The following is a 20612-nucleotide window of genomic DNA, read 5'->3' on the forward strand; positions in this document are numbered from 1 at the left end:
TCTCCCAGTGAGGATGGCTGCCCACCTGTTAGGCGAGGGTGAACAGTGCAATGGCTAACACATGTTCCTGGGTGGGGGAGGCCTCCATGCTGCTGGGGTGTGGGACAGGGGGCATGCTGGGAGTAGTGATACAGGCCTACCACCCCCAAACAGTCCTCCAATACAAGATGGCTTCATACCTGTTAGGTGAGGGTGGACAGTACAATGGCTGACACATGCTCTTGGGTGGGGGTGGCCTCCATTCTGCTGGGGTGTGGGACAGGGGGATGCTGGGAGTAGTGATCCAGGCCTCCCACCCCCAAACAGTCCTCCAATACAAGATGGCTACATACCTGTTAGGTGAGGGTGGACAGTGCAATGGCTGACACATGATCCTGGGTGGGGGAGGCCTCTATGCTGCTGGGGTGTGGGACAGGGGGCATGCTGGGAGTAGTGATCCAGGCCTAGCATCACCAAACAGTCCTCAAATACAAGATGGCTACCTACCTTTTAGGTGAGGGTGGGCAGTGCAATGGCTGACACATGATCCTGGGTGAGGGAGGCCTCCATGCTGCTGGGGTGTGGGACAGGGGGCATGCTGGGAGTAGTGATACAAGCCTCCCACCCCCAAACAGTCCTCCAATACAAGATGGCTACCTACCTGTTAGGTGAGGGTGGACAGTGCAATGGCTGACACATGCTCCTGGGTGGGGGAGGCCTCCATGCTGCTGGGGTGTCGGACACGGGGCATGCTGGGAGAAGTGATACAGCCCTCCTACCCCCAAACAGTCCTCCAATTCAAGATGGCTACCTACCTGTTAGTTGAGGGTGGACAGTGCAATGGCTGACACATGCTCCTGGGTGGGGGAGGCCTCCATGCTGCTGGGGTATGGGACAGGGGGCATGCTGGGAGTAGTGATCCAGTCCTCCTACCCCCAAACAGTCCTCCAATATAAGATGGCTACCTACCTGTTAGGTGAGGGTGTGTCAAATATTGGACAGATTTGCTAGCATGAGCTGAAAGCCATTTTGTATTTCTGGCAGCCATTTTAGTTAGCCATGTGCTGCCATGTGCTCGCCATGTGCTCTGTCCTCCCTCAATGTTGGCTGCTCTTGCAGTCTGCCTAGAAACGAACTATATTCAGCATCTTCCACCTTCGCACATGCTCTGTTGAGCTTGCTGCTGTCCTTGCAATTGTTTAGGTCTGTAAACAGTGGCGGTTTTACCATGGGGACGTTTGGGCGCCGCCCCCCCTGTTTTCTCGCCGTGCGAGAAGAAGGCAGAAACAAATGGTAGTTATTTATCTATAACTACCATTTGTTTCTGCCTGCCCTTCTCGCACGGCGAGAACGCAGTCAGCAAACTTACTTCCTGTTTACGAGTCGAGCCTCAGGGCATGGGGGAGTGGCTTGGGGGAGTGGCTTGCCCACTGTTGTGAATACGGACTGTTTGGACAGCCTGAGAGGCTGTCCAAACAGACAGTATTAGCAACAGTGGGCAAGCCGCTCCCCCAAGCCTCCTCCCACTCTCCGTTCTGCAGCATGCAGACCAGGAGACATGACGTATTTAGGGCAGCCGGCCGAACCAATCAGCGCCGGCTGCCATGGAGGGGAGGGAGGCTGCCTGCAGCCTTCAGTGACGACACTGGTGACGAGGGATTCAAAAAAATCCAGGATGGCGCGCGGGAGTCTGCAGTCTCTCTCGGCCCTCGGGACAGGACTCGACTCGAGAGCCAGAGCGGGAAGCCAAGCCAAGCCAAGGTAAGTTTTTTTTACATTTATTTTTATTATTATGAGGCAGTCAGTCTTTATATTTCAATTGTGCGTTTTATAATACTTGAAGCACTAGGTCTGAATGACGGGTGATGTCCATGGGGCGGATATCGGTGCTTAGTGTCCGAGACTGCTGATGTACAAACCGGGGTTTGACTGTTCTATGTGGGGCCAAGCAAAGAGCCTGGCTGCCGGAGACAGATAAAGTTCTCGGCTCGGGCTATCAATGTGGACACCCTGAGTGAGCAGCAGGTTGTCACCGATGACCCTGTTAGTCTGTTTGATTACATTATGGATGAACAATTATTTCCCTGGATGCAGACTGACTGAGAACAGAGTGGTGTGTGAGAGGAACATACATTTAATGTTTTTCCCATGGGAGGGTAAAACTGTCTAAATTGCTGCTTTAGATTTTTTTACCGGAGCAGCTTGTACTACATTTCATTCACTCATGAAATACGCCGTGGGAAGGAAAATCTTTACTTTAAATGACTGTTGTAACACAAGGAATCCAATTATTTGTGAATGGAAACATACTTCGTGGTGGTCGTTAAATAATAATGGTGTCAAAAGCCACGTGTTGAAAGAAAATGTACCAGCTGCCCTTTTTCCCCAACGAAGCGGGAATGTTTTGGAGGACAATAGCATATCTCTCAATTGCAGTACAGGAGAGAGAGAGATGGAGGCACTCGCGCTCACACCATGTTGTTGTATTAATAGAGCCCCGTCCACCATTTAGCCTCGCCAGCCATCACAGTACGCACGTTCACACAATCGCCCCACCACTTTCAAATGTCACCAGCCGCGACTGTCTGTAAATGTCAGGATGTGTTCAGCAGAATTAGCAACTGTTAGCTCCTCCTACTTTGTTGAGCAAGCAGATCACATGCCCATATTAGTCATTTTGCATGCTTACATGAGCCAGGACTGCCCTTGGTCTTATGCTGACTATGTAACCCTATGATTAGAAATAGGGACCCCCTCCAAAATTACTTCAAGGTCAGGGAGTAGAGGGGAAAGACAACCAGAAGCAAAAAAAGAGAACTCCCTCTTGACCTATAACTTCTTTGCTATTGGGATAAACCTCTAATGTCACAGGCATACATAAACCACATATACATCTTTTTTTAGTTATTTATTCATTTTTATTTTTAAGGTCTTTTAATCATCCCTTAAGTCATTTTTTCTCTTTTTGGGAAAACAGATAGTTATTTACTGTATTTCATATAGTTTTCTTTAAATACATATACAAGAATTCATTTAATAATATCATTATCTACACATTAATTTCTCTTTAAAAAACAAGACAGTGTCGATAACCCAGGTCAATAACCACAAACACATACACTCACTCACACATCCTAATCATACATAGCTCCACTACAACCAAAAGCACACAGTGTTGTTATACACCAGTTGTCCACTACAACCAAAGGTTGGATCTAAGTAAAGGAATGGCCGACGCGTTTCGGTGGAAGAACTGCAATGAAGACCACCTTCATCAGGACAAGCCAGGGCCAATTTCAACAAAGTGTTTCGTGACCTGGAGTTATTGTCTGTGAAATAATTGTATACAAAAGAATATTTACAAGTATGCCCAAATTAATTTGAAAAACCTTTTGAGACAACAAAGAGATGGACCAAGCACGCCGAACTAACATGCTGTGCACATTCGTGCCACCTTACAGCCCCAATGACGTGAAAGTACACAAAAGAATGCACTCAAGATTTGTTAAAACAGAAAATAAAAAACAGAGGAAACGGTGAAGGGGGGGTTTTCTAGGCCACAGAATATTACAAGGGGCCTCATTAACACATTATTTCTTATTATCTACCTCTTTGTTAAAATGTATTGTATATGAGCCTTCTTCAGACCTCAACTACTAACCAGAAGTTTAAGTCATTTCAATTTGATGATCTGGGAAAATAATTATTATTATCACCCTCCTGCAATAGAAAAAAAAATTGGGTTAATTGTTCACACTATTTACTATGTTTAATGACTCAAAATGAGCGACTGAACAGGAGACAAATTAGACTCCCAGTTACCTCAGCAAATTCGAACAGAGAAGGGACAAGTAAGAAGAATTCGCAATTCCTGTTAGATGTCGCTTTCCGAAGATTTTGACAAAAATGAACTGCAAGAAGTATAATAACAAGGCTTGTAATAGCCCTAAAGATGTTCTATTCTACAGAATGCGAAAGCTAGTAAAACTCATCATTGAAATGCAGCCTATTCCTCAATTACCTTACTCAGATATCCAAAATGCACTTCATAGAAGCCTTTCGATAGATCACGGATTTCTTCTTTACTTCAGGTCCCCCAATCTGTAGTAGGACAGAAACAATCTATTCTAGTCCTCCCCAGATATTATACAAATCAGAGACCTAAATGCACAATAACCAAAGTACACTTACTTTATATTGTTCTGCATGGATCCTATAGGTATCTTCTTCATGTGCGGTAACTCTGGTAAGAATTTTTATGGTGTGTTCATCTGATGGAATACCTATAAAGTCAAAACATTCCCAATATTTTATCTACCATGAGACCATTTAATCAAGCTATGTTCCTCATAATGCCTACTGCGACCACCTGGCAGTGTTTTAGCTCTGTATAATCCATACTCCTACCATAATGTGACAAAGTGTCACAGGCCAAATGTAGGCACCCTGCTCGTATTCATTTAATCACAGGTAAGCCTAAGATAGATTTTATACTGCTGAAAAAAGAGTTAACCTTACGTGGGCTTGTATCTGCAAACCTACACTCATTTGTTTGTAAATCAAACTGCCATCTGACAGAAGCCGTTTTTTAACCAAAGAGGCGATAGGTCCCTACTGCATTGACCCTTTGGACTATCCTTTCCCACATTTGTGTCCTTGTGGCTAATGGTGTCTGTTGGACCAGGCTACCAAACAGTTGTGGTTTCACTCTCACTATCTCATTGACCATGACTGTCAACTCACCCCCTGTGAATTTTGGCATTTTTTGTGCTGCCATGGTGGTTGGTGTTTGCAGTGTTTGTGGATGCAGGTGTGTGTGTGGTGGGTGTGGTGTTGAGGTGTGAGGTGTGTTGTGTGCTGGGGAATTCTTGGTGCTGGTGTAATGGTGGTGGTGAAGGTGGTGGTGCTGGTTTTGGTGGTGGTGGTGTGTGTGTTGTGTTGATTTGCCTCTCCTGTCAGATGTGGTGTTTGGCCTTCTGTTCTGGAGTGTTGCAAAGGATTGTGGTTAGTAGAGGGACTGTATTTATACTCGGCTGTGTGGTTGTGTCCAATTGGGCCTTTGCTGTGAGGTATATTGTGGGTGTTGTCCTGGGAATTGTAATTTTTATGTTTTGCATTTGTTGTATCATTGGTATGTGTTTGGTGTATTTGTGGGGCTTGGCTACTTTGATTTGTGCTCAGTTAGGCATTGTTGCAGTTTTTTGGCTTTGTCCGCCATGTTTTTCATGTACCGTCTGCTGCGGTGCCTATGCTGCAGCTCTTCCGCTGTCTCTCACATTCACTGCAGTTTGCGACCACGGCGGTCGGAAACAGCACTTCGTACCGCAGGACCATCAGGGAAATCCTAATTTCCCGTGCAGTGTCTCCACTTTTCTTGCGGCGGGGTATAGCTTTTCCGCTGCTTTTCCGAATGCAGCGGTCGTTTTGGGTCGTCACCACCCGCATGGGGTGGTTTTTGTTAGCCCGCTACCGCCGCCTTCGGTCATTTTTGGAGGTTGCTCCTAATTTGACTGCCGGTTTATCCATGGTCCCGGCGGGTGGTTGTTTTCCCCCTCCATGGCGGTCGGCGTGATTTTCCGCCCGCTATCCTAATGGGGCACTACGTTTGAGACCATGCTTACCTCATCAATAATTAGAAGTTTCATTTTCTTTAGCACTCTTGAAACTTCATAACAAGCTTCTCCATATAGCTTGTGATATTCCAATCCCTGTAGTTTTCATGCTCTACAGGTAGCATAAGTAAACAATGGAATGTGATTCCTTTAATGTTGTGTGCTGCCAACCCAGTTGGAGTAGTTACAACACAAGACAAATGTGAATCAGTTATTTTCTGAAGTTAACTGGTCAAAACCTTAATTAAGAAACTTTTTCCTGTTCCAGCTTGACCACTGAGATACATTCGAATAGGTTGAAATGATGTGCATGTGCATTCTTTCTATTCATGAAGAAATCCATTGTCAATCTGTTGTCTTACTTGGTGATATATTTCTTTCTGCTCAATATTTAGTTGTTCTTCCAAATTTCCTAGGTCCATAATATCTTCTTGAGCTTGAGGCATTGCTGTTTCCACTTCATTCATGGCGAATGCCACTTCATTTTCAAGAATTGGTTGTCCTAGTGGATCTTGACTGAGTGGAGCAGAACTTTGACTGTCTTGAGAACTGTCTCTAGCTATCTCAGCTGCAGTAGTAGCTTCCTGATTAATTTCATCGTTCAACATTTTTAGATAATTTGCGAAAACAGTACATTCTATGGTATCTTTACAAGCATTGAAGGAATCTTCATAGCTTTGAAAATCTCCACGTAATTCCAATTCTGTACGCTATGGTTTGAACAGTCGCAAAAGTGCCAAATAGTAAATTTCATCAGGAGTATCAGAACTCAGTTTTTTGTGATTAATCAAATTTACTTACCTTTGTTTCACCAAATATCCTTCTGAACCAATCACTGCATATTTTCCATCATTTATGTTTTCTGTAGTATTCCGTTTAAAAGTGCAGCACTTCTTAGAGACATGTATTCTCAAGATGATCACTATTTGGATAAAATGTATCCAACATGTTTGTTTTGACAATATCTGTACTTTCTGGATCTTTTTCTGTAAAAATATTCAATTTCTTGTACAGATTTAAGTGCTCAATTTAGCGTTGCAGCAATACCCAGACTCACCCAAATGATTCTTCTAGATTTTGAGTATAAACTTACAGATGATAACCGATCTGAGCATTCATACGCTCCAATTTCTCGATGGGATAACATCTACAAACTGAAACTGTATAATTTCTTACGAAGCTCTTCTCGTGAGAAATTTCTTCCTACATTTCTTTCAATTCCGTCTTTTCTGATTTTGTTATGTAGGATGTCACATACCAGGCAACAGCAATGGAATTATCCGCAACATACTGAATATCTATATTAGCATTCCACATTGAGAGAACAACTGGATTATAATCATTTATGTATTTTGATTCTTCACTTCTTCTCAAATTGTATGTATTCTTTGGACATTTTCTAGTGATGGTATGTCTCATAGCTGACATAAAACTGTTTATTCTTCCTTTGGATGGTAGGCAGACAAAATATTGATTTTTTAATATCGACAGACAGTAATGTCGATATTTAAATATCGAAGGGACAGAATATAGAAGGTAAGTAATATCGATATTTTTAATATCGATGAGACAGAATTTCGAAGGTAAGTAATATCGATTTTGTTAATATCGATGTTAGTAATATCGATGTTACTAATATCGATTTTTATATGATTTTTATGCATAATATTATGTATTTAATATGTATTTTTTTAAATGTAATTTAAGTAAATTTTGTATTTTAGTAACGTAGTGGGTTCTGGGTCTATAGGGGAATAGGGTGGGAAGTAAATCAATTATTATAAATTAATTATGAATTTTTAGGAATTAATTTTAATTAATTGGTAAATAATTTTTATTAATTGGTAATTAATTAAAATTATTGATTAAAGGATAATGATGTTCTCTAGTGGGTTATGGGTTCATAGGGGAATAGGGTGGGAAGTAATTTAAATTAAATTAAGTAATAATTTATTTTAATTAATTTATTTTGCTAATTATATTATTGTTAATTAATCATTAATTGGTAATTAATATGTATTAATTGATTAATTGATAATTATGAACTGTAGCGGGTTATGGGTTTGTAGGGGAATAGGGTGGGAAGTAATTTGAAATGTAATTAAGTAATAATGTATTTTTCTTAATTGTTTTTTGTTAATTACATTATTTTTCAATTAACTATTAATTGGTAATTTTAATTGATTAATTGATATTTATGATCTGTAGTGGGTTATAGGTTAATAGGGGAATAGGGTGGGAAGTAATTTAAATGTAATTAAGTAATACTTTATTTAAATTAATTGTTTTTGTTAATTATATTATTGTTAATTGATTATTAATTGGTAATTCCTTTTTATTAATTGATATTTATGTTCTGTAGCGGGTTATGAGTTTATAGGGGAGTAGGGTGGGAAGTAATTTAAATATAATTAAATTATATTATTGGTGATTAGTTATTAATTGATAATTAATTATTATTAATTTGTGTGTATTAATTTATTTTTACTTAATTATTCATTGGCAATTATGTTTTTAATAATTATGTATTGGTATTTGTAAATAGTTTTGATTTATATAATAGTTAATTTTTTAATATATTAAAATATTAATTTATTTATAAGTATGTTATTTTTAACTTCTACGCTATCCAACACTTTCTCTACTGTTGTACTCCCTGGAGTGAGAATAGTAATTTTTACACGTATGCTATCCAACACTGTCCCTACTGTTGCACTCTCTGGAGTGGGAATAGTAATTTTTACCCCTACGCTGTCCAACACTTTCCCTACTGTTGCACTCTTTGGAGTGGGAATATACATTTTTACCCCTATGCTAGCCAACACTTTCCCTACTGTTGCACTCTTTGGAGTGGGAATAGTAATTTTTACCCCTACGCTATCCATCTCTTTTCCTACTGTTGCACTCTTTGGAGTGGGAATAGTCATTTTTACCCCTACGCTATCCAACACTTTCCCTACTGTTGCACTCTCTGGAGTTGGAATAGTAATTTCTACCCCTACGCTATTCAACACTTTCCCTATTGTTGTACTCTTCGGATTGGGAATAGTCATTTTTACCCCTACGCTATCCAACACTTTCCCTACTGTTGAACTCTCTGGAGTGGGAATAGTAATGTATATCCCTACGCTATCCAACACTTTCCATACTGTTGTACTCTTTGGAGAGGGAATGGTAAATTTTACCTTAAGCTATCCAACATTTTACTTACTGTTGTTTTTTTTGGAGTTATAATAGTATTTTATTCCCTCTGTTATTTAATATATTTTGTATAGTTTTAGCTAATGTAGTATATAATTATTTTTAAAAATATTAAAACATTTTTAAAAAAAATAATTTGCTTTGCATAATTATTCAATTGTTATTTATGTTAACATTTTATGTGTATAGATGAATTTGTAATTTATAATATTTTTAATTATTTATAACTTAATAAAATAATTATTAAAACTGATTATTAAGTCAGCATATATATTATATATAATATGTATATTTTTAATTATTTTTTTATTAAATTATGTATGTTACTTTTTAAATTTAAATATTATAAAATATTATTAACTATGTTTATTATATTCAATATTTTTTTCTCGATATGTTGTACTTACCTTGTAGATAGGATGACGATATTGTTGACATCGATATTAATGCTCCAATATTTTTGTACCTCGCTATTATGTCTTTAGATATTTTGTCAGACATTCCCTTTGGATATTACAGGACGTGAAAATCTATAAAAATCCAAAACAGCATTTGGTATAAAACTTTTCCTTAGACTTGTAATTTCGTCGACAGTATTTGCCTCATCGATGACCTTGGAATGGTAAGACTTGTTGTCTTAAGTTGTTTTCTTCTGTACTTTTTGGTATAGCACATGTGGCATATTCTTCAATAATATACAGATGCAGGAATCTGCACTAATCGTTAATCATATCGTCCACCTTTTCCTGTTGGAAACAATTGCGAAAAACAACGAGCAAAGGAAAGTCACATGAGCATACGCTCTTTGGACTTCCCTTTGCTTTTTTTCATTTGGAATAATTCAATAGTATTCCCTATCACTTCTTTTGAATGTACACTATATTGTTCATAGATTCCATCACTTTTAGACATGTCCACTTTTTCAATTTGGCAACTTGACGTTTCAGTATCATCTCCTAAAAGTACTTCTTCTTCTCCCAAATACACATTTGTATAGTACTCATTGTTTTTAATCAGATAAAATGTTGCCTTTGGCACTTTCCTAACATCCACTAATTCTTGCCAGATTTTCTTACTCTTAGTAGGAACACCATTAACTAGAATGACTGGTGTTTCATTTTCTACATTCTCTACACCAATAGTTTCAATATTTTTCTTTGAATCTAGAGGTAAATATACAATGTTAGGGATTAGTCAGTTCTTTCCTCTCGTTTCTATGTTTTCTTTCCTCTCCGTTTTTCCTGTGGTGTCCTTTCTCTGTTTCCTTGTTTTTGGTACCCCCGCCCCTTTTCCCTCAGTTGGATATAGGACGCCAGCACTTGGGCTCTGTGCTTGATTTCTTACCTTGTTGGCGTTTTTCAAGCGTCTGGAGTGTGATTTGCGGGTCTAGAACTTATCGTGTGAACGTGTGGGAATCCGTTTCTTCTCTACGCGACCTGGCTGGAGGCGGCGTTTCGCTGAACGAGGCTTCGTGTCAGCGGCCCGGATGGGTGCAACTCCGGTCGTCTTCCCGAGCAAGAGAAAACCATCGGAAGCGTAAGAGGAGCGTTCGAGTTGTAAAGCTCGCGTACTAACTGTTGTTGTACTTTGGAGATTCGTGCTTGGGCTCAAGGGTTTACCTCGCTGCCGAGGGAACCGCGGTGAAGCTGATTTCCGGGTTTTTGAGTACCCGACTTATAGTGTAGTTTTTAGCGCTTCGTTTTGAAAGCGCGCCTAGTCTGTGGCCACAGGTATATTGATTTAATTTGGAGATACAGTGCAGTGTTCTGCGCTTCTATTTTTTCAGGGGTTTTTTGTCAGAAGTATGACTTTTTCCCCTTTCCGAAAATAAAGAGTAATTCGTGGAGTCAATCCTAGTAAAGCAATTGGATTCTCGCTCTCCTTGGGACAATCCTGCTATGTTACACAAGTAAGGAGGGGATCAGGGTGTGTTGGGCATATATATGGTGTGATAACAAGGATTCAGGTGAAAGAACACTGGGCATTGTGTTAATGTGCTGTTCCTCTTCTGTGTTTCTTTTCTCTTATGGCTGCAGGTTAGAAGACCATTCCCTATGCAACAGAAGAGGGTCTGCATTGCTGTAACATAGAGAGAGCATTGGCTTTACTCTTTCTTTGTTTTACTTTTTTCCTACCTTCTCCCTTTGCCCGATTCGCGGTCACGCTGTACTGACGTGCGTGTGGCGTTCCGAGCAGAGGCAGAGGAGTGGGGCCATCCTCGCTTCCGTGGTTGTGGGTTAAGTCGGAGAAAGATCCAACATACAACTCTTCCTAGACAACTCCGCGAGCGTAGTGTAGTACTGCGCCAAGGGCTAATTTTGCATTTCTGTGTGTCATCGTTTTTTGCCTTTCTGACAGATCATATTAAAAAAGACAGGCTGGTAGTGTTGATGTAATGCCACGGCACGTGGCCAGAACCTAGTGTTTGTAAAATTCAGCTCAGTATTATGAGTAATATTCAGCTCAAGTAATGAAGTCTAGGGAAGGGTGGAAGGCGGTCAGAAAGTGGAGAAACATTAATGGAGATAAAATGTTAGATTATCTCCGAACTTATCCATCTCCCAACAATCAGACAGAAAATTCTGAGGTCCTCTGTAAGGAATTACTGGACAAACTTAGGAAGACTGTGGACTACGTGGCACCAATACGCAGGATGAATATAGTGAACAGAGGACTTGGGGCCCCTTGGTACAACGAATCACTTAGGGAGAACTTAAGAAACGTGGGCTTCGAAAACTAGAAAGAGCTTGGCAGAAGGATTATGATTCCAACTCCCGGAGGCAGTGTACACAGGCACTCACCAGCTATAAACAGGCGATTATAGCTGGGAAAGCGGAGTTCTTTGAGGAGAGAATAACTACCCCTAGAAACCCTCAGAAAGAAATCTTTAAAGTCCTAACGGAACCCAGGAAAAATAAAGAACAAACCACGGAGTTCGTGCAAGAGGACTGCCAAAAATTTCAGGATTTCTTCGTTAACGAGATTTCAGACCTTGTAGCTGAAATTGGTGCGACCCCTGAGATTGACTGTCCTCCGCAGGATATACTTGTTAGAACGTCAGTGACTACCCCATTAACGGCCTTACCTTTGATTACGAAAGAAAGGCTGCCAGCTCTTCTGGGTCGGGTTAAATCGGGTTCCTTGGCAGACCCGTGCCCACCAGAAGTGTTTAAACTAGCACTGCCTGGCATAGAGGAAGAAGTGTTGAACCTATTGAATATATCTTTACAAACAGGTCAAGTACCGTCTTCCTTTAAGGAGGCCCGGCTGATTCCCCTGCTGAAAAAAACAGGGGCGCACGTGAAATGCCTGAAAAATTTCAGGCCTATATCTCAGCTGCCGTTCCTGGAGAAGGTGGTGGAGCAACACGTACTCACTACCCTGTCGGAACATCTGGAAAGTAACAACTTGTTTGAGCCAAATCAAGCTGGGTTCCGTGCGAATCACAGCACGGACCTCGTTATGCTGTCTATTCTGGATGAACTGAGGAACAGGGCAGAGAAGAAAACTCCAAGTGCCCTGGTGCTGTTAGACCTCTCCGCGGCATTTGATACCATCTGTCATAAACAACTATTGTCGCGGATGATGGATTTCGGCATTCAGGGCATGGCACATGCTTGGCTCTCCTCCTTCCTTCAAGGGAGGTCAAAGAGAGTGCAGCTTGGTGACCTTCTTTCTACCACTACTTCGATCACCTGCGGAGTGCCACAAGGGTCTGCCCTGTCGCCCCTCCTTTTTAACATCTACCTACAACCTCCGATTAGACTGCTCAACCAGATGGACTGCCAGGTGTACAACTATGCAGATGACACCCGGATAGTGATCCAACTAGATGATGGTCTGGGTGCTCTCGTAAGATTGCAAAACATCTTGAAGTACACAGCCAATTGGATGTCCAGAAATTCATTAAAGATCAATCCGGATAAGACCGAGGTACTGCCAATTACCATTGCAGGGAACCCATGGAATGAGCATTTCTGGCAGAGAGAACTTGGGTCACCTCCAGAACCAGCGGCCGTGGTCAAGAGCTTAGGCATCCAGGTGGATGGCAAGCTGTCTATGCAGAAACAAGTTGGGACTGTTGTGGGGACCTGTGTTGGCCTCCTTCTACAACTTAGGAAAGTTTCACCTTTGTTGTCCTTTTCCACTCTGAGCGAGCGATCTCCGCCACGATCCTAGCTAGGCTAGACTATGGCAATTCGCTATACATAGGGCTGCCGCAAAAACTCCTGAATAAGATGCAGGTTGTCATGACCGACGCTGCTAGGCTTATTTTTAAAAAGCCAAGGAATACCCATGCATCTCCCCTTATGCAAGAACTGCACTGGTTGCCGGTTAAGCAAAGGGTGATGTTCAAAGGGCTGTGCATTGTTCACAAAGCCCTTTACAGTAAGGCGCCAACCTACATGAAATTTCGCTTAATCCCCTATAGTCCAGCTAGGGTGCTTCGATCTGCTGACGCCACCCTCCTTACTCAACCACGCTGTAGATTGGCCACAGTGGGTGGTCGTGCCTTCTCCTATTTACTCCCAGCAGCCTGGAATAAGCTGCCAATGGAATTGCGGAAGAAGACTAATTTGTTGTCCTTCCGTAAAAAAACTAAAAACAGTGCTTTTCCAGCAAGCATGGGGTGGCTTGTAATTTTTATGAACAGTTGTCCTCCACGGTACTTGATGTTTTGATCCTGAAAAAGCGCTTAGAGACCCCTGGGTTATAACGCGCTATATAAATTAAATAAATAAATAAATTGATCTTAATTGGTACTGCCAATGTTGTAAAGTAGACATGTCCTGCTAAATGATGCCGATTGCAGAAGACAAAATGTTTCCCAATGAATAAATTCTGGATGATAATACGGTCATTCCATTGTCAGCCACAGCCAAAGCCTTTTCCATATTAACCCTGTTGATCTCATGCAAATCTCTCTGCAGCTTCCTGCTGAGAAATCTTCCATAGCTCGTTGTATATACAATACAAGAAACGCTTTTGACGTGGGTTTCTCTGACCTAGTAAGAAATTCCTGAGATCCAGGTCATCAGAAAGAAGTGACAAATGTCAAGGTCTTTAGCCAATCTAAGCATAATTTCCCAACATTATAGGATGTCACGACTCCTGCATGTTCTATTTGTGCATAGTGTAGATCAGACCTGTTGATCTTAAATCCAAATCTGTTACCCAGGAATCTAGACTGACATTTATCTCTGTTTGAGGACAAACCAACCAACACTGCTGATCGGGGTCTAATGTATTGTATGATCTATTATGGAGCATGGCATATTCTTTATCCTCACTGTAATTTGTGTATTGTTGCCAATGTCAGATTGAGTACATGTGAGAATATGAGGTGCGCTCAAATCTTTTGCCTTAGCTAAACCAAAACAGGAAGTCTGTTGCACTGTTTATTCAGGAAAATCATTTGATGTGGTATGAGGCATGCTCCGAATAAGGCCTTTTGCTCCTGAACCTGTCAATCTATTCTTCCCCATATAAACTTTGTGTATATTGTGTCTTTCTGAAAGTTGAAACCCTGTATAGATAGTTGGTAAATAAAGGAAGCCGAGTAAATCAGCTTGGTGTTAGTGAGCACATTCTTCTTTGCAGATCTAGATACAACCCTACAGTAATAAGAAGCTGGGTCTGATGTGTCAAAACCAGAAAAATATGCAAACATTTGTGTACATAGTTTTGACCTACCTGTAGGTGGTGTTGGACAATGTTACCATTGGGTATACTTGTAACAGCACGTGGAATGCTTGCTTTTTGTAAACAATGGTGACCATAATGTTGATGGCATAACATGTCGCCAAAGTTAGATGTACCATCATTCAATTCATCATTAGAAAATGCAACTGATTGCTCTAAATCTGAAAGCAAATTATGCACAGTGTAAATGTCCCAATCATCAGAGAAAGTACTAGAGGTGATGATATCATTTAAAGAAATTTTAAACAAATATGGAGTATGTACAGGTTTAGTAGGGCCATACACACCATACAATACCCTCTCCCGTGCAATTCCTTCAGGAACTGGAACCACTGTAATGTTCATAAGGGACAAGTCTCTCAGTTCACAGTGTGATGATGCATGTGGTTTTAGAACCAAGTTCACGTGTTGGATTGAAGAGCATTTTGAGAGCTAGGGTCCATTCAGTAGTAGAAGGCAGATAATTACTAAACCAATGCATAATACCAGGAAAAGTATGCCAATTGAAATCCATAGATGTATCCAGGGAACAACGAAGTAAGTCTTTTTCAGCCAGAGATAGAAAGCATAAACTCGAAGCTTGAAAGGAGAAGGAAGTGTCGGCAGCTCAGGTTCACTAGGACGCCGTCCGGTCTATTCTTGGCAGCTCAGCAGGTTTTGTAGAACTGGGAGATGACTCGATCTGTGGCATGTTGACATAGAGGTCTTCAATTTTTTTAACTGAAATTTCTGTACTTGTTGACTGCAGTTGTATTTGTTTCAATGGGGAGAAGCATCAGCCCATTTTCGTTGACAGCTACTCTTTGGAAAGTGGCGTCTTCAGTCATTATTAAAGCTTCCATCTGAACTTCCTGTATGGTAGCGAGAGGAGTGCGGAAGCTACCCAGGCGCCCACGTGGGCTCCTGTTGAGTAAAGGTTTGATCAGATAATTTGAGATCAACCTTTTGTCTCATCAGCCAGCAAGGGATAGAAGAAGGACAGTTCTTGTTCCTTCGATAGCTAGGACAGGCACAGGCGCTCTGTAAGATGGCATATTGTTAAGTGCCCTGTGAATCCCATTAAGGTGATTGCCCAACTGCCGCCCAAGCCTAATACCCTTGCTGTTAAATACTGCTTTAAGTCACTGTTTTTCTTCTGGACTGCCAAATTTGTCTCAGGATAATAGGGGACGAGTACCACAAGGCCACGCCCAAAACTTCCCATTGCTTCTCTGTAAGCCCTAGAGCTAAATGCTGGAACCTGGTCAGAATGTAGTGTGCCAATTTAGTATGTGCTGATAATGACTCACAAATCCATTATAATAGTTCCAGCATCATCCGAGCACTGGGCTGAACCCACAGGAATCTAGAACATGTATCTACTGCCACTAAGATGTACTTCTAAGCAGAGTGTAAAGGGCTGCAGTGATCCAAATAGACACAAGTGAGAGGTTTGTCTTAGATCAATAAAGGTGGTTGTGGTGGACGTGCTATGGTGGAACCCTTTATCTGCTGGCAGATGGCACATTTAGGGACAGAGTGCTTGGTCTTCTTAGTAATACCTGGCTTACAAAATGCAACTGATTGCTCTGTTTCCCCTGTGCTAGTGCTCTCTCTCTCTAACAATTGCAGTCTTTATACGGCTGTGAGTATTTCTACTGACGGTGCAAAAAGCATTTCAGCGTTTATGTACAAATGTGATTTGTATGCAATAGGTAGTGTATCACCTTCATTGAAACTGATGCAGGTGTACTTGGTAGATCCAGCGTGCATACGGATCACCAAGTTAGTTGTATTGACACATGTAAATATTTGTAAGCTATCATATCAGCTTGCATGGAACATAGGATATCAGTATGTTCCTATGTCCAATGGTACACTTAAAAATCAGGTCTAATTAAGTTGTAGAAAGGTTTCACTCTATCTGCATAATACAAAATGGTTGTCCTGCCAAAATTCAAGAATCCGAACATGGATTGTAGTCTTTTGAGAGTCGTCAGAGGTTGAAACAATGCACATTTTTCAAGAAATTGTGCTGCCAGGCTTTTGTCTTCACTCAACAATCTGTGTCCTAAAACTAGGACACTGAGCTGGGCAATTTTAGATTTTTTTAATTACATTTATATCCCAAGTGGGCAAATTCAATAATTATGTGGTTCACCCTAGACAAGTGTTCCATTAGTTCATCATCCATCAAATAGATGTCATGTACATAGGACAATGTTTCCTCATCACAATTTTGAAGTAACTCCGTTACCGGGGCTGAAAAGAACCAGGGGCTGTTCTTATACCCCTGGGGTAGTCGACTAAATTTAAGCATGGGCAGAAAATCCGTTCCGCTTGCGGATTTTGCGAATTTTCGGTAAACTTGCAATCCGTGAGATTCGCGAATTTCCCGCAAAATCCGCGAGTGGAACGGATTGGGTCAAAAGTTCATGCTGACTTTTGTAACTATTTTAGAATGGCGCCGGCAAGCTGCCAGAGCCATTCAAAAATAGTTACAAAAGTCAGCTTCAACAGGAAGCTCTAATAGTTAAAGTAAAGCAGGTGCTCGAGTTGAAGGTCAAATTCAGTTACACAATCATTAATCACCCCAAGCTTGGGGTGATTAATGATTGTGTAACTTAATTTGACCTTCAACTCGAGCATCTGCTTTACTTAATCTATTAGAGCTTCCTGTTGAAGCTCTTTGTAGCTATTTTAGAATGGCGCTGGCAGCTTGCCGGCGCCATTCTATGTGGGGCTGAGGGCAGAAGGGCACAAAAGTGGGACAGAGGGCAGAAGGGGATAAAAAATGAGTGGGACAAAGGGCAGAAGGGCACAGAAACGAGTGGTACAGAGGGCAGAGGGGCATAAAAAAAACGAGAGGGTGGCAGTGATTAATTAACCAGGCTATAAAAAAAACCCGCGAACATGCAAAGCGCCCCGCGAACACCCGCGAACACGTAAAGTGCCCCGCGAACACCCGCGAACACGCAAAAATAAAAACATTTGCACGAATTTGCGAATTTTGTGGATTGCGAATTCGCAAATCCGTGAATTCGCGGAACGCGAATTCGCAAAATTCGCCCATGCTTAACTAAATTGGTGTTCAGAGCCTAGTGCCAAGAATTCTGTCAAACATCTGCTTCCAGGTGCTAAATTTTGGCAGATAAATCGATTTGAGATGTCTAGTATTGTTTTGTATTTTTTTCCCCACAATTTTATTCATTAGTGCTGCACTATGTGCATTTTGTACTGCACATGTACGTGTGGATACGTTGAAATGGGATTGGCTCCCGGCTGGTGGGAACATTTCCCATGATATCATTCAGTGGTTTTAGGCTAATATCTGTATGAGCCATGTGTGGTTGCGTAGCCTGGGCAGACTTCCTGTTCTCATTACATATTGTGGAAGATTTATGTAATTTTTTACTAAATTGCTGTATAGTTTGCATATTCCTGCTGATGGTAAGGCAGCAAAGTCTGGATGCGGTGTGTATGATGCTAAGCCTGGCCAAGTTGCTCCTTCTCTGGTGAGCAGACCGAGCCTCATGTAGTCTGTGGTATGGGTTAGGGCGCCTGTAAACCAATTGATGTACTCATGGTAAGTTAATGGGACTTCTAAGTCCACATATGGGAAATATTCATTGAGTGGGTCATCTTCAATATATTCATGAAATAATGTGTGTGCATCAGCAGGCAGGAACATAACCCAGTAAAAGAATACCTCTGTTCTGAATGCTTCATGTGCCTCAACCATGAAGGTAACATCTCCACCTATTGCTGGGAAGCCACTGTGTAATAATTTTATGGCAATTGCCTGTCTGCAGTTCTCTGAAATATTTAATCCAACTAACTAATCTCCAACATACTCATCTAGTTGTTTAGTCATTGTTAGAGCAGAAGTACTTCTGCTAAAAATCTTATAGGCATATGGTATCTACTATTGTGGGAACTTTTAATCCTCCATACGTTGGGTAACCTATTCAGCTGAGGCAGATTTGTTTTCCTTCCCACTACAGACATCTCCAGTGAGCAGGGGTCTCTGAGAAAGCACAGCTGAACTACTCAGATTCGACCATCAATTAAGAGCCTAATCAACCAATGTGGGCGGCACCATGTTGTGCAGTCCCTACCCATCTGTAGGACCTGCGCATTGTTCGAACAACATGAACTAAGGGCTTGGTGTGAAGACTGATTCCAGACTCCCCAGAAAGAAATGTTGGCCTATTGGCCAGCTAGCTCAAAGTGCCACCGTAAGCCGCCCTAACCTACCAGAGAGCGAATGGTTTCTGGCAACTACTAAACATGACAACCCTGATTCATCACAAATCATGGAAACAGTACAGAACCTCACGCTTGGTCAATCGTGCTCACTTATTCCAGAGAAGTATACAGAGAATACACAGTGGGACATTTTCAATCATATTTATTGAACCAACGTTATTCCTGCTTGAAATAGGTGTGCTGCAAAGAGTAGTAGACAGAAGCTTATAAAAGTGATTATAAGCACCAACAGCGTAAATAGTAGATATAGTTCTACCATGGTGCTAAACAATTGTATGTATGCAGGCATATAATCAAGGCAGTAATCTAGCATAGCCCTACTATGCAACTCATACTCTAAGTGTACCTAGAGTGTGTGTAGGTATAGAGCCAAGAATCCCCACAAGGGACGATCCAACCCCATTACCTAATGGGATAAAGTGAGGGACCTCGTCTTGGTCTCGAGTTGGACACCCCTCACGGAATGTCAGACTGGTGCATGGTGGATTATCAGAATGCACTGACCCTCAGTATTAGCAGAAGTACCTCCTCTAACAATCTATTGGGATGCCTATTATTTATAATAAAAGGAGGCCTTGCGATGTGCCCATTCGATTATTGCTGTTATGGATATGTATATAGCATTGTCACCTTATGGATGAAGATAGGATGACTTTTGTACCCAGTGCATAGAGAGGCCCAGTACATAATGTTTAAGGTGACATGATAAAGTTGTCCAAAGCTGTATATGAAAACAAAGACGTTTCAGAGAAACCAATCCAATAATGTCGTACATGCAAATGTTTGCATAAGTTCACAGCTGAACTGTTATTTTCTAGGGCAATGTAAGAAATAAGCTTCTTCGCAATATGTGACTAACTTGGGAATATAACAAGAGGGGCATCTGCCACACTTTTAAATCACCTTTAATCATCCCCATCCTTCTTAATCTGTTCTGAGGCTTAGATACCTACACCAGCACAGAATCCATGTTCTTGTAGAAAGCCTTTTTAGCTATCACCACTTTACAGGCAAATCCTGGTAATCCAGCAGCTGCTACAATTTCTCAGATTTCTCACTTTCTTCACGTTTGTTTAATGAAATGTCAATGGACATAGCATGCTCGGAGTCTCTTGAGAACATCCGAACTAAATGACTTACAGAATTCCCACAAGCATCAGCTTCATTAACAATCTTTAATCTATTGTATTGTGCATTGATTTGCAGCACTTACCTACCAGGTAAAAAAGAGTCCATGAGGATTTTGTGGTATGGATATGGCCGCGATACCCGCCACCCCCTCTCAACACACTCCCCAAGGATGGGAAACCGGAAACAGTTCTGAACTTTTGGAAGACGGGAGGGAGTGACCCTCCCGGCCGTATTTATTAAAATATGAAACAAAAATAAAACATTAAAATAACAGTTTCATATTATGTACAATTTCATTACCACATTGCGATGTTTTGGCTAACCTTAACATATTCTCTAATACAAAGGTTCTCCTAGCCGAACTAACATCCTACAAAACATTAACTTGAAATTTTGAAATTGTACATCCTAACGTTTAAGGGCCAACGGCAAGGTTGTAACCGGTGTCAAGATCCCTAAACCCGAAATATCCCCCTCACTTGTGAGGGGCGACCGCACAGAGGTGTACCTCAAGTGCAACTTCCAATTTCCCTTGACTTGACGGGGGCCCCAATAAACTCGACGCCACTTAAAGGTCGTTCGAGGACTCGTGTGAGGTATCTAGAAGGTAGCGTAGACCCCCTCCCAAACCCCACACAACTTACCACATCTGCCGTCGCAGATATCCTGGCCCCGGGAAATTCCCCAGGAGGGGGCTGTAGCCCCTCCTACCCAGGAAGGGGCCTTGACCGCCTTTCC

Source organism: Lissotriton vulgaris, chromosome 4_1, assembly GCF_964263255.1.
Source record: "Lissotriton vulgaris chromosome 4_1, aLisVul1.2, whole genome shotgun sequence".
In the NCBI taxonomy this organism is placed as follows: Eukaryota; Metazoa; Chordata; class Amphibia; order Caudata; family Salamandridae; genus Lissotriton; species Lissotriton vulgaris.